The sequence below is a fragment of the Marmota monax genome, unplaced genomic scaffold, assembly GCF_021218885.2.
Source record: "Marmota monax isolate L192 unplaced genomic scaffold, Marmota_monax_Labrador192_F-V1.1 WCK01_AAM20220418_F8-fsc01011, whole genome shotgun sequence".
NCBI classification, from domain to species: domain Eukaryota; kingdom Metazoa; phylum Chordata; class Mammalia; order Rodentia; family Sciuridae; genus Marmota; species Marmota monax.
This window is the reverse complement of record NW_026693795.1, coordinates 6,060-19,061: the sequence shown is the minus strand read 5'-3', so window position 1 is coordinate 19,061 and position 13,002 is coordinate 6,060. Positions and strand designations below refer to the sequence as shown.

The window sequence follows — 13,002 nt, the reverse complement described above, 5'->3', positions numbered from 1 at the left end:
CTACAAAGAAGTGAACAATTAGCTCATGAGAATAAGTTCAACATCAAATCAAAACCACAATAAGATAAAACCTCATCCTCATCAGGATAGCTATTTTATACACCCAGAAAACATCATGAGTTGGTGAGAATATAGAGAAATTGGACCCTGTGTACTGCAAGTAAGAACTTGAAATGATATAACCACTATGGAACAAGGTGCAATAAGTTTTTCCTAAAATTAAACATTATATGTTTAATTTTGGGAATTTCATTTCTATGTATTTACCCCAAAGTATGAACAGTGGGAACTCAAAGAGATATTTATATACCCAACTTCATAGCAGCATCAATCACAATAATCAAAAGGTAGAAAACAATCCAAGCATCCCTGGATGAAGTAATAGATGAACAAATACAGCACATGAGCAAAGACTGTCATTCAGCTTCGAAAAGGAAGAAAGTCCTGTAACATTCCACAATATGGGTTAATCATAAAGCTATTAAGCTAAGTTAAACAGACCACTCACAAAAAGGCAAATAGTGTATGATTTTAGTTAATTAACACATCTAGTGTTTGTGGAAACAGAATGTAGAATGGTGGTTTTCAGTGGCTGAAGAATGGGGAATGAGGAGTTAGTGATTAATGGGTACAGTGTTTCCATTTAAGAAAAAGAAAATGTTCTAAAGGTGGGTAGTAGTTATGGGGGCACAACAATGTGAAAGTAACTAATGCTACTGAATTATATAATTAAAAATGGCTAAAATGTTCAATTTCATGTTATGTGTATTTTAAAACCATTTTTTTTTTTAAGAAAGCTCTTTTCTTTTCCCATAAGGACTCTCCATCACAAGATACTATGGCTCTCACCTCAGATTTGAAAAAACAATCACAACTGAAAGAGGTGGCAGGGATCCCCCTGCAGAGTACCACTGTAGACAACTGGAGCCAGATCCAGAACTTTGAGGCCAAGCCGGACGATCTTCTCATTTGTACTTACCCTAAAGCAGGTGATTGTGGGGCAGGGAAACAGCAGAGACCTCACCCTGCTAAGTCAGAAAGGCTATTTCCACATCAGCCAGAATTCCCCAGGATGGAAGACGTGCTCCTTGCTGTTCTAGGAGGGGGCTTAGGCTTGGATGGCTGGCATCCCTGGATTCCCGGAAGGGGCGCAGCATAGCAGTGCTGGAGGCCCCACCTACTGTGCTCAGCCATGCCCTGCTCTTGGGTGATTGTGAGCTTTTCCTTTGCTGCTCCACTCAGAATAGAGACCCAAAGTCTGTCCCACATGGACGTCCATCTCTCATGGCAAACAGGATCCTGGACCCAGAGGAGTTTGAAGCCAATAACAATCTCCATGTCCCTTCATCCTTTTCCTCAGGAAACTTCAAGAAGATTATCTAATAGTTTTCTGCTTCTTGTCTTTCTCTTCTGACCCTCAGGGACAACATGGATTCAGGAAATTGTGGACATGATTGAACAGGATGCAGATGTGGAGAAGTGTCAGCGAGCCATCATCCAACACCGCCACCCTTTCATTGAGTGGGCTCGGCCTCCCCAGCCCTCAGGTGAGTCCCTCTGGTGAGCTCCAGAGAGTTCACAGATACACACACACACACACACACACACACACACAGAGAGAGAGAGATGCTTCCCAAAGCTGAGCATTACAGAGATCCATGTAATAGAAACTCGGGAACACAGATAAATAGAGCTATGAGAATGAAGCAATGCAGCTCTAGCATGGAAATCTGGAATTCTCAGAAAACCGTTGATGGTGCTCTAACAAACCTTTCCAAATGCTTTAAGAAATGAAGTTCCTGGTCTGATTGATATGCAGAAGAGCTTGTAACCTTGTCCAGGTGTATCTCCAAGCCAGGATACCCTTGAGGTCCTTCTGGATCTAAGTTCCTATGTAGGTGACACTGGCTTTGCAATCCAATGCCTGATGTTCTCCATCTCTTAATTATCTGTGGGGTGCTGACCCCCTATACAGGCTAACCTCTGTTTGCCTAACTGGGATTCATTCCATGTGCAATCAAGATCTTCCATTTTTCTTTGTCTCTGATTCTGACTCCACAGTAGGGTAAATCTAGACAACTGGGGTTCAAATTCTGGCTATGTCACTTATCCCATGACTTTTACCAAGTTATTTAACCTGTCTCTACAATTTACTCAGCCACAAAATAACCACAGAATTTAGCACCTACCTCAATTAGTAGTGAGGATTAACTGAGTTAATATATATAAAAAGCTTGAAACAGTGCCTGTCCGGGTGTATCATTGTAAAGTATTATTGCCAGCTACCTCTCCAGGATAAATCACTTGCCCCAGGGTGCCATCTGGTCCTTGGACCAACCAAGCCCAACTTTTGATCTTGTTTCTACACCCTGCCTCAGTCACCATTGCTTAATCTCTGACAATTGGGGAGATTAAAGAGAGAGAAAATCCTGAGCAAGATTTCTAATGAGGTTTCTTGCCAGTGGGGAGCACAATGTCCCATCACTAAGTCAGAAAAAAACAAGACAGAGCCTCCCTCAGGTCATCCCAGCAGCTGCAGAATTTTTAAGAAGCATGGTAACCAATCACCCAGTTTGGCATGTCATATGGAAGCCAAGATGGTTCTTTATGAATCAAGGTGCCCTGAGTCCAAGGAGGAACAAACAGTCTCAGGTTTTCTTTTCTTCCCAGCCACTGACAGATGAATACTCAGTGGAGACTCATCCATGCAGTGGTTTTATTTCAGGATAGACAGTCTTTGCCCATAGAGGTGAGGTGTGCCCCTGAGAGGAGGAGGGTAGCTGATGACATCGACTTACACATGTGAGTCAAGGGTCAAAACCTCTGGAGTGGATGGGCACCACTGGGCAATGAACGAGCTAGTCAGTCTCCTTCCTAAGGTCCCTTCCACCCTCTGACCAAATCCCAGGTACAAAGACATTTCACACCAAAAGCACAGAGTCTAACAGGAATACATTTGGAAAGACTGAGGAAATGTTCATGCATGTGGGTGTGCGAACAACATATAGGTGAAATCTAGGAGTAAGCCACTCAGTTCAACACTCACTACAGGCCCTGGACTGCTCATAAGACATCTGGCATTCACTGGCCCTCAATAAGTTATGGTTCCATGGAAGAGAAAAATGCAGACAATATGTATGTCACAGTCAGTGGGTGAGTCAGAGGTTAGCGTGGAGTGCTACGGGCAGAATGAGGGGAGCATGGCCAAACTGCACTCCTGGAGGGGACCAGAATGATCAGCTGTTACTGTCCTTGTTGACTATTGCCTCTCTCTTCTGCCAGACCACAAGCCCCTTGAAGGCAAGAATTATTTAACTATTAGCTATTTAACTTTGTACTCCCTGGGGCTATTTCCGCAATGCAAGCTGGACTATTTCTCTCATAAGACACATGGTATATGGCTCAAATCCCAGGGCTAGGACCTCAGTGCAGAGGATGAAGGCCAAAAATGACTGACTCCATGTGTCCCCTGCTCCCTGCAAGTGAGATGAAAATGGGTTCCATAGCCTCAACAGAGATGCAAGCAAGAGAGAAGACGCATGTCCTCTACACAGGGGGCCTGCAGCAGTGGGACCCATGTGAACACAGGGGCAGAGTCTGAGCAGGAGACCAGAGAGGAGCTGAGGAAAGGCAGGGCAAGTTTGAGAATCCTTACTGAGAAGTATGAATTTAATGGCCTCTAAAAGTGGCTTTCCAACTTTCTTTTTGGTACTAGAATGCTCTCTTATTTAAAGAAAATAATGTTGGAACCACATGATCCACAATGTCACTTTTAGACAGATATCCAAAAGAATTGAAAACAGGGACTCAGACAGAGTTTACAGCAGCACTAGTCACAATAGCCAAGAGAAGCAAGCACAAAGAAAACGTAGTACATACATGCAATGGAACACAATGCTGATGTATGCTGTAACATGAAGAACACCGAAGACGTGTTAAGTGAAATAAGCCAAACGAAAAAGGACACATACTGTGATCCCACTTATATGAATACTTACAGTAGTCAAATACAAAGAGACAGAGAGCAGAATTGTGATTGCCAGAGACTTGGAGAAGAATTGTGGAGTTAGTGTTAAAGGGCACAGAGATTCAGTTTGGGAAAATAAAAAAGTTCAGGAAATGTATAATTATACACCAATGCAAACATACTTAAAGTCACTGAAATGTATACTTAGAAATGGTATAGATGGGGTTCGGAGTATAGCTTAGTGGTAGAACATGTGCTTAGCATGCCCGAGTCCTGGGTTCAGTCCAAGGCACACACACAAAAAGGTTAAGATGGTTGTTATGTGAAATTGTGATACCAGTTTCTTAAAACTTAATTGGAGATCCCCATAAATAAAATTGAGATGATCAGAATGTTAGTGTTAATGCTAATGCTAAAGTGAAAGTTTGGGGAGAAAATGTGGAAGAGCTGTGGAGATGAGAGATCATGCCAAGCTTCCAAAAAGAACTGTTCCTCAATTGGAGTGGCTCAAAAGCAGCCATGATTTGAAAGTACTAGGTCTGCATGCTTCAAGTTGTCCATAACACGGATGTCAGCTCCAGACCTGGCCCCTCCCTGTTCCAGGGCTCAGTTCTCATTCTCTTTCCTGGGACCTAGCAGAGAGACTCCCTCCTCCTCAGGGCCAGTAGAACAGCCATTCCCATAACACTTAAAGATTGCCCAGGAGCCTGGTTGACAGCAATGGAGGGAAGTTGGCATCCAGAACAACACTCCCAGCACCACACTTTTAGAAGGCAAAATATAGTTTACAGGTGTGCCCAGAACAAAGGACAAGAGGCACAGGGAGGCATCTTCTCCACAGTTTCCTTCCCGATGAGGCCCATCCTTGAAAAACAGGCACTGAGAGAAGAGGGCTTAGCTCCTCAGTCAGCTGAGGGCACTTTGATTACAGGCTTACAACAGGAGACCTGATCCCCTGCCAGCCCTCACACCATGCCAGCAAAATGGGAGTTTGTGTGGAAGCCACTTCTAAGTGTAACTCCCTGCTGCACATTTAAAGTAACATGTTATTTTATGTCATTTCTTATTTCTTTATTTTAGAAATAGCCTCCCTCAGCAATCAGCATTCTTGACCCTTCATGGAGAGGGATCTTCACCCATCATATACAAGAGGTCCAAATTCAACTGTGTTACCTAAGCACATCAATTCACTCCAGATCTTTGGAGCAATTTTGATTTTCAGCACTGACTCCTTTGGCTCTCCACTGGCAATTTACCTGAGCCTCTGATTGCTACACTAGAGTTGAAACTCCTTAGAGAGAAGATGTTTGCTTTATTTGTTGTCCTTTCCCCAAAACCTCAGTTCAACACAATATTGCATACAGCAAGTACCCAATAATGGTATAAATGAAAGAGTAGAAATCAAGACTTACATGCCAGGAAATATCTATGGTTTTAGAGTTGGAAAAAGTGATGGGCATAGGCCAGTCACATGGGGTTGGCTCTAGCTGGCTGGAAGGTGACAGCCCTGCTCTCTGGTCCTGATGGGCTCCATTTCAACAGGATACAGTCGTCCATCTCCTTGTCTTTGAAGTAATGAAGTAGCTTAACTTGAAGCTCCCTTATAGCCATCGTGTTGTCATTCTTCAGAATGAAAGTAATATCAGTAATATGACTGTGAGATCCCCAAAGAAAGCCAAGAAACAAACAGAGAGATAAGTGCATAATGAAACATTCCGGACAGAGCCTGAGACATAAGTCCCCACACAGTGCTTACACCATACAGATGTGTCCTCTTGAATTATTTTAAAGGTGTGGAAAAAGCCAATGCGATGCCTGCTCCACGGATACTAAGGACTCACCTTCCTACTCAGTTATTGCCACCATCTTTCTGGGAAAACAACTGCAAGGTAGGATCAGTTCAGCCACCTGGTGGCAGGAGGAGAGGAAGCCCACCCAGAGTGAGGCCTCCAGACCCCGGTTCAGAACTTCCTCCTCCATATCTTTACCTCTCCTCTACTTCTGAAGGGTTGACAGCTTCTCAACAGTAAGGGAAAATGCAAGATTCTATGTTCAGTGAACAGTTTCAACAAGGATGTTCCCGTGAACAGTTTTAACACGACGTGAAGGCAGAAGCTGTACTGAATTTCTAGAGAGAATAAGACATGGGGAGGCGTGAGGATCCACTGCTCTGAAGAGCAAGGCTTGCTGTGAAAGGAAGAGTGAGAACAGGGGGCCACAGGCTGGGCCATTGAGAGAGGGAAAGGGGAATAAAATAAAAGCCTTGCAGATTTTTCAAAAGGGAAAGTTGATGAACAGATGGAGCAATGAATGCTCTTGAGTAGGCACTTGGCCACAGCCTGAGCTCCTTGTTTTATTCATTCTGGTACTTTATTTATCATCTACATCAGTGCCTGTTAGATTTCTGTCACAACATAGGGCAGTGAAACATGCCTGCTGATCTACAAAAGATGAGAACTGTGTAACCAAAGGGAGTCAAGAGCACAAATTGAATATGGGGCACTGTTTTCTCAGCAGTGGAAATAGATGGGAATGACTAAGAAGGCAATTTCAGGATGGCAGGGGTGCAGGTGGGGGCACTCACATCAAATACAATGGCTTCCTTTTGGAAAATCTGGGTAAGGAGTGAGAACTTCTGTTTCCAGGATGATGTTTTGTATACAAAAACATTTGTATACCACCAATGAATGCTGCAGGACATAGCAGAATTTCCTTTTTAAATGTACAACTGAGATGGGTTTAAAAGTAAGGAAAGTCCCTAAGTTCTAAAAATGAAGAGGGAAATAAAACTCAGAGAAGTAAATTAGGCCTGGATCTGTCTGGGGAAATTTGATGACCTGGATAACCCAACAACTTAAATTTTGATGGCTGCAAAGGCACAAGGCCAAAGCCAAGGATATAAGGAACCAGAAGAATAAGGAGAATAACTGGGATACTGAAAGGTTGAATCCTCAATGGTGGGTGGAGAAGATGAAGGAGAACCCAGGGAGCCTGTCTTGAGCCTGCTCTTAGCTCCCCTGAGAATGTGTTCCCACTGTCCTCCTCTCTCAAAACTTTGAGATTCAAACTGGCCTTCCTTATGCTGTTTAAGAAAATACAATAAGTCAAATCAGCATATAATAACTGTCAGTGTTCACAGGAGGCCTGGCAGGCACATACATGGTCTGGAAGAATACAGTTTCTGTCCAGGCCCCACAAGATACCCACCTGAGCTCACCACCCCACATTACAAAATACAGAATTAGCCAAGATACTGAGATTGAGATAGAGATGATAGATAGATAGACAGATAACAAGCGGCAGAGTTAGACCTCAAGAACGTTACTTAACAATTTATCACCTATAGAAATAAAAGAAGAGGTCTGGGAAGTAGTAGGGTGTTTTCCTAGCATACAAAGTTCTCGTTTCATTTACAGCACTGGAAAGAAAAAAAGAGAGAGAGAGAGACAAAGAGAGAAAGAAGAAAAAAGGGAAGGAGGAAGGAAGGAAGAATAGGTTGTACAAAGAAATGAAAGATTGAATCAAAATTAAAATACAGGTATAAGATATAATTAGAAACAGAACTATTAAAGAAATATATGTCAGTTATTGAAATTTAAAACCCAAGAATAGGCTAATATGCAGTATAAATACAGATGAATATCAAATTCATGAACTTGGAGAGGGGATGCAGAGAGATGAGATAACAATATGTACAAGAGCCATTATTGTAGTTTCTGCAGGATGGGGACAGGAGACGCAAGGAGGCAGGCTTCGAGTTGGGTGGTTTGAACAATTTCAGCAGACTCTGGGGCATAGGGCTGTGTCTAATTGTCAGGTACCTGCCCTGTGTTGAGTGGGCAGGTGGATAGTGGTTCAGAGTATGAGAGCTTCATAAAGGAGGAGGTGGAACAGTGAGCTCTGGATTGGTTGGCTGCATATTTACTAGACCTTGGAATGAGCCACTCCTAGAAAGGATACTCCCTCTAAAAACAGAAAGGTTCCAAAATGTCCAAGTATCAGAATAGAGAATATAAAAGATGGTTTGATATGAATAAATATAGCACTACTGATATTTTGAGCCAGATAATTCTTTCATGTGGGTGGGAGCAGAAGGACTCTCCTATGTATTTTTTTATTAATTTTTAAAATTTATATATAAAGCAGAACACATTACAATTCATATTACACATACAGAGCACAATTTTTCATATCTCTGGTTGTATACAAAGTATATTCAAACCAATTTGTGTCTTCATACCTGCACTTTGGATAATGATGACCATCACATTCCACCATCATTTCTAACCCTGTGCCCCCTCCCTTCCCCTCCCATCCCTCTGCCCTATCTAGAGTTCGTCTATTCCTCCTATGCTCCCCCTCCCTACCCCACTATGAGTCAGCCTCCTTATATCAGAGAAAACATTCAGCATTTGTTTTGGGGGGATTTAACATTATCTCCTCCAACTCTATCCATTTACCTGCAAATGCGATGATTTTATTCTCTTTTATTGCTGAGAAAATTCCATGGTGTCTAAGTGCCACATTTTTTTTTTTCATCCATTCATCTACTGAAGGGCATCTAGGTTGGTTCCACAATTTAGCTATTGTGAGTTGTGCTGCTATAAATATTGATGTGGCTGTGTCCCTGTAATATGCTGTTTTTAAATCCTTTGGGTATAGACTGAGGAGAGGAATAGTTAGGTCAAATGGTGGTTCCATTCCCAATTTTCCAAGGAATCTCCATATTGCTTTCCATATTGGCTGCACCAGTTTGCAGTCCCACCAGCAGTGTATGAGTGTACCATTTTCCCCACATCCTCACCAACACTTATTGTTGTTTGTCTTCATAATGGCTGCCATTCTGATTGGCATGACATGAAATCTTAGTTTTGTCTCCTGTGTATGGTAGAGTGATGTACAGCATTCCCGACCTTTACTCACTAGAAGCCAGCATCACTGTCCCAGCGTCACAACTAAAAATGTCTCTGGTGATTGATAAATGTCTTCTGGTGGAAAATATCATCCCTGATTATGAACCACTGTTTTACGGTGAAAATCAGCACAGCACCGAAATTACTGTTCATGGGTCCTGGGTGGATAGTTGAGAGGCCACTTTGGGGGCTGATACAATCAATGTGAATTTACCTACCTCACTCATTTTATAATAATGAGACAAAAGTTGGTTAAATGAAAAGTTAGGAAGAGGAAGATTTGAATTTGAGGTCAAAGTGACACATAAAAGGATGCTTTGTAGGGGCAGAGCTGAAGTGACTAGAGATAGAAATAATAAAGTTGGAGAGGCCAGAAGGAAGATAGTAACTCTTGTTCCACAGTCCAGACCCTAACCATGAAGCTATCCTGTTTCACTAGGAAACCAAGATGAGTTTGTCAGAAGGCTCATCCACATGCATGTGGCATTTTTTAGTCACACGACAGGTCATACTTTCTAAAGGAGGATTTAGCTCCCTGCCACCCGTGGGGATCAGGTTAGCTAATTAAAGACTTAATAGGACCAGGTTGGAAACAGAGTATAATTGGCAAAGATACAAGGAGAGTGGTGAGAGGTTACAAAGCCACACAGCCAGCTCCGAAGTGCTAAACAGGTGTGTGTAGATATCCTCAGGAAGACTCAACCCAGGTGAACTTTGTGAAAATCCATTTCTATACCATTTTTCATCCATCTGTCTCCTTACCATAAAGTTCCTTTATGTAGCTTGAAATGCCAAAGACTGTATGGTTTCCTACTACCATTTCCAAAGGATGAATCAAGTGCTACCTGACCCTGGAACCTGGGAAGAATATTTTGAAACCTTCATTGATGGAAAAGGTAAAAGAAAATGCTTCATGTACCTGTATTCCCATTCTAGTGAGACTGATTCAAGAGAATCAGACATAACATTTGATTCTCTAGAAGTTTATGTGCCTCTTTAGGTAAGTCCTGCCGTGGATGGGGACCAGGTAGAGCAGCTTGGCTGCTTTTCCACTATAGACCCACAGCCCTCAGTAAATATCTTCCACCTGATTAGAAAGTCTTTATTCTGGGTCACAGGTTCTGTTAAGGCACCCTCATTCCAAAGGGATTGCTGTCTCAGTGAGGGTACGCATGTTTGTGCATCCTCAACAGGAAGACACTTTGGGTAACATGTTTGGACAAATAACCCCAAGCCTGTCCCAGTCCACATGACCATCAAAATCAAACAGATTAGGACTCTTAGGAGGTATCTGATGCAGAATTTGTCCCCTTTACACTTCAAATCAACAAAATCCTGACCCTCAGAAGGTTCTGTGCCATTTCTATGTAGACTGCTCTTTGTGTCTGTTACAGTGGGTTGGGGCTCCTGGTTTGACCATGTGAAAGGATGGTGGCAGAAGAAAGACAGATATCAGGTTCTCTTCCTCTTCTATGAGGACATAAAGAAGGTGAGTAAAGAACCACTTAGACCCAGGGCCAGAGAAACTTGAAGCTATGCAGGGCTGTACTTCTGAGAAAGAATCATGGCTTTCTGAAACTCATCCATTCCATTCCTATGTCACCCTCACACAGGACCCAAAACATGAAATTCAGAAAGTGGCACAGTTCATGGGAAAGAACTTGGGTGAAACCGTGCTAGATAAAATTGTCCAAGAGACATCATTTGAGAAAATGAAGGAAAATCCCATGACAAATCGTTCTACAGTTCCCAAATCTATCCTGGACCAGTCCATTTCCCCCTTCATGAGAAAAGGTTTGTGGGGCTTGTCACAAATGCTTAGCCTGCCTGGTAACATTGACAAAAAGATACTGGGTTTCACTAATTCCAAAGCAATGTATTGACTATTCATGATACCTGGTTCTAAAAAAGCTAGGTACTTGAACCTGTTGTAGTAGACAAAGCTCTGTGAATAGCAAAGGAAATGCAACCTTGTCAATGAATAAAGGCAGGAGCAACTATTGATCAAGAATTCACAGAGACTCCTGGACCTACCTAATGATCTGGGACCTAAGCAGCAGGAGGTCACAACTCTTTGCTCTATGAATCCACCACTTAAAAGGCTCAGCTATTGTCTACATTATGCATATCTTCGGTCATGACCCATTTCCTCTCTCTTTGCCCATTGTAACTTTAACTTACATTATAGTTTCTTCTGTCTCAATATCTGCTCAGACCTCGGTCATGACCATGTCAAACCTGCCCTACATCATGATTTTCAACTGTAACTACTGCTGAGAACTGCCTCCTCTTGGTATTTTTTGCTTCTAATTCTTAAAAGAGGGATTCTAATTGGCCCAGCATATATTTTTCAAGGGAAAAAAACTTCATCACTTTTATGTAAGAAATAATCCATTAAAATTATAGAAAGTTAAATCAATTCAATATTATCTCTTTAAAGAAAATCTCCTCCAAATGCTACCACCCCAAAGTTCTTCTGCTCTCTGTTTTATAAGCATAGACTTTTATTTTTCACAACAGTGGAACTATGGTTCACATACTATTTTGTAATGTCTTTTCTTCTTCCTTTTATTTTTTGGTAGGCAACTGAAATTATTTCATTGCCCTTTCCAATCTAAAAGAGTACTCAATGCTTCTGAAACAAATCAAATGATTCCATTTCTTTTCAAATAGCTGATGGTGATTTTGCAAATAGCCCTTCTTTAGGCCCTTACATACCTACCTTTCTATACACACTCTTCCTTTTTTCTCATACAAACACAGAGATATGTATACCATATGTAGTTATCCTATACAAATTTGCCCACCAGAATATGAAACATCTCTTCAGGGCAAGGCATATAGATCCAAGCCCCTCACTGATTTTAGGAGTCCTCTGTTATATCAAAGTGGCATAATAAGCATTCGTAATTCACCCATCTGTTTTTCTAGTGATAGGGAAGTTATCATTGCCTTCAGTTTCCATCTTTATGAATAATGTCACAATGAAAATTTTTGTGCATAGTTCTTATTTCCTGATACTTTTCTGTTACATAATTTTTCAGAAGAGACATTGGTAGAACAAAGAACATTTTCTAATATAAAATTATTTTAATCACTGCTTAGTGAAAAATAGTATCTCCTTCTAACTATTTTCAAATTCTTTTATGTTGATATATAATCTAAATACAAAAATGCTCAGATCTTAAGCATACAGTTTAACATACTTTGATATATATGTAGCCATACAACCAGCACCCCAATCAAGATATCATTTTCATAACTCCAAAAGGGACCCTCTCATATCCTGTTTTTATCAATATGTACCTGCAGAGACAACTGCTATTCTAATCTCTATCCTGTAGATTGATTTTACTTGTTCTTGGATGTCATACATATGGAATCACGCAGTACACTTTTTTATGTCTGGGGCCTTTGGTCAACATAACATCTTGAGATTTCTTCATGTGGTGTATTTCCATAGTGCATTTGTTTTTATGTCTGTGTAGTGCCACTGTGTGACTCTACCATAGGTGGGCTGGGTCATTCTGGGTCACCAGCTCCTGGTACCAGTCATGATTAGATTTAGAAGCCCATCCTACTGCACTGAGCCTCAGAGGGCTGCTTCCCATAGCAGATAGCTGCAGATGGAATGGAGTTCATTGAGGGATAACTGGGTGAGTCAGGCTACTGACAGGCCAAGCCTAATGTGGGTGCCCCACTGATTAACTTGGGTCCACTCAGTCTGTCCATAAGAGAATGACAACTCCTATCTGGTTTCCATCTTCTAGGAACTGTGGGGGATTGGAAAAACCATTTCACTGTGGCCCAGAATGAAAAGTTTGATGAAATATATAGGGAGAAGATGAAAGGAATCACTATAAACTTCTGCATGGAACTCTGAGGAGGTAGTAAATAAAAAGTTGGAAGACAAGAACACAAACGCTGTCTTCAATCCTCAGCCACAGCCAGATGAATCTCTGAAAGCACATTGGAAATGTTTATGATTGTGGTGCAAACCATCTCTGTAATTATGAACAATATGTCACAGCTTTGCAAAAAGGATCATGCCTAATGCCTATTTTCTCCTCTATTTTTTCCAAACTAAGAATAAGACATCTTAATAAACTAGGTAAAATATAA

The 13,002-nt window shown here is 41.6% G+C and overlaps 1 pseudogene; it reads left to right on the top strand.

Annotated features, from left to right (window-relative positions):
- The window catches only part of LOC124105103 (sulfotransferase 1C2-like), a 17,353-nt pseudogene extending 4,351 nt beyond the window's left edge, over window positions 1–13,002 (top strand).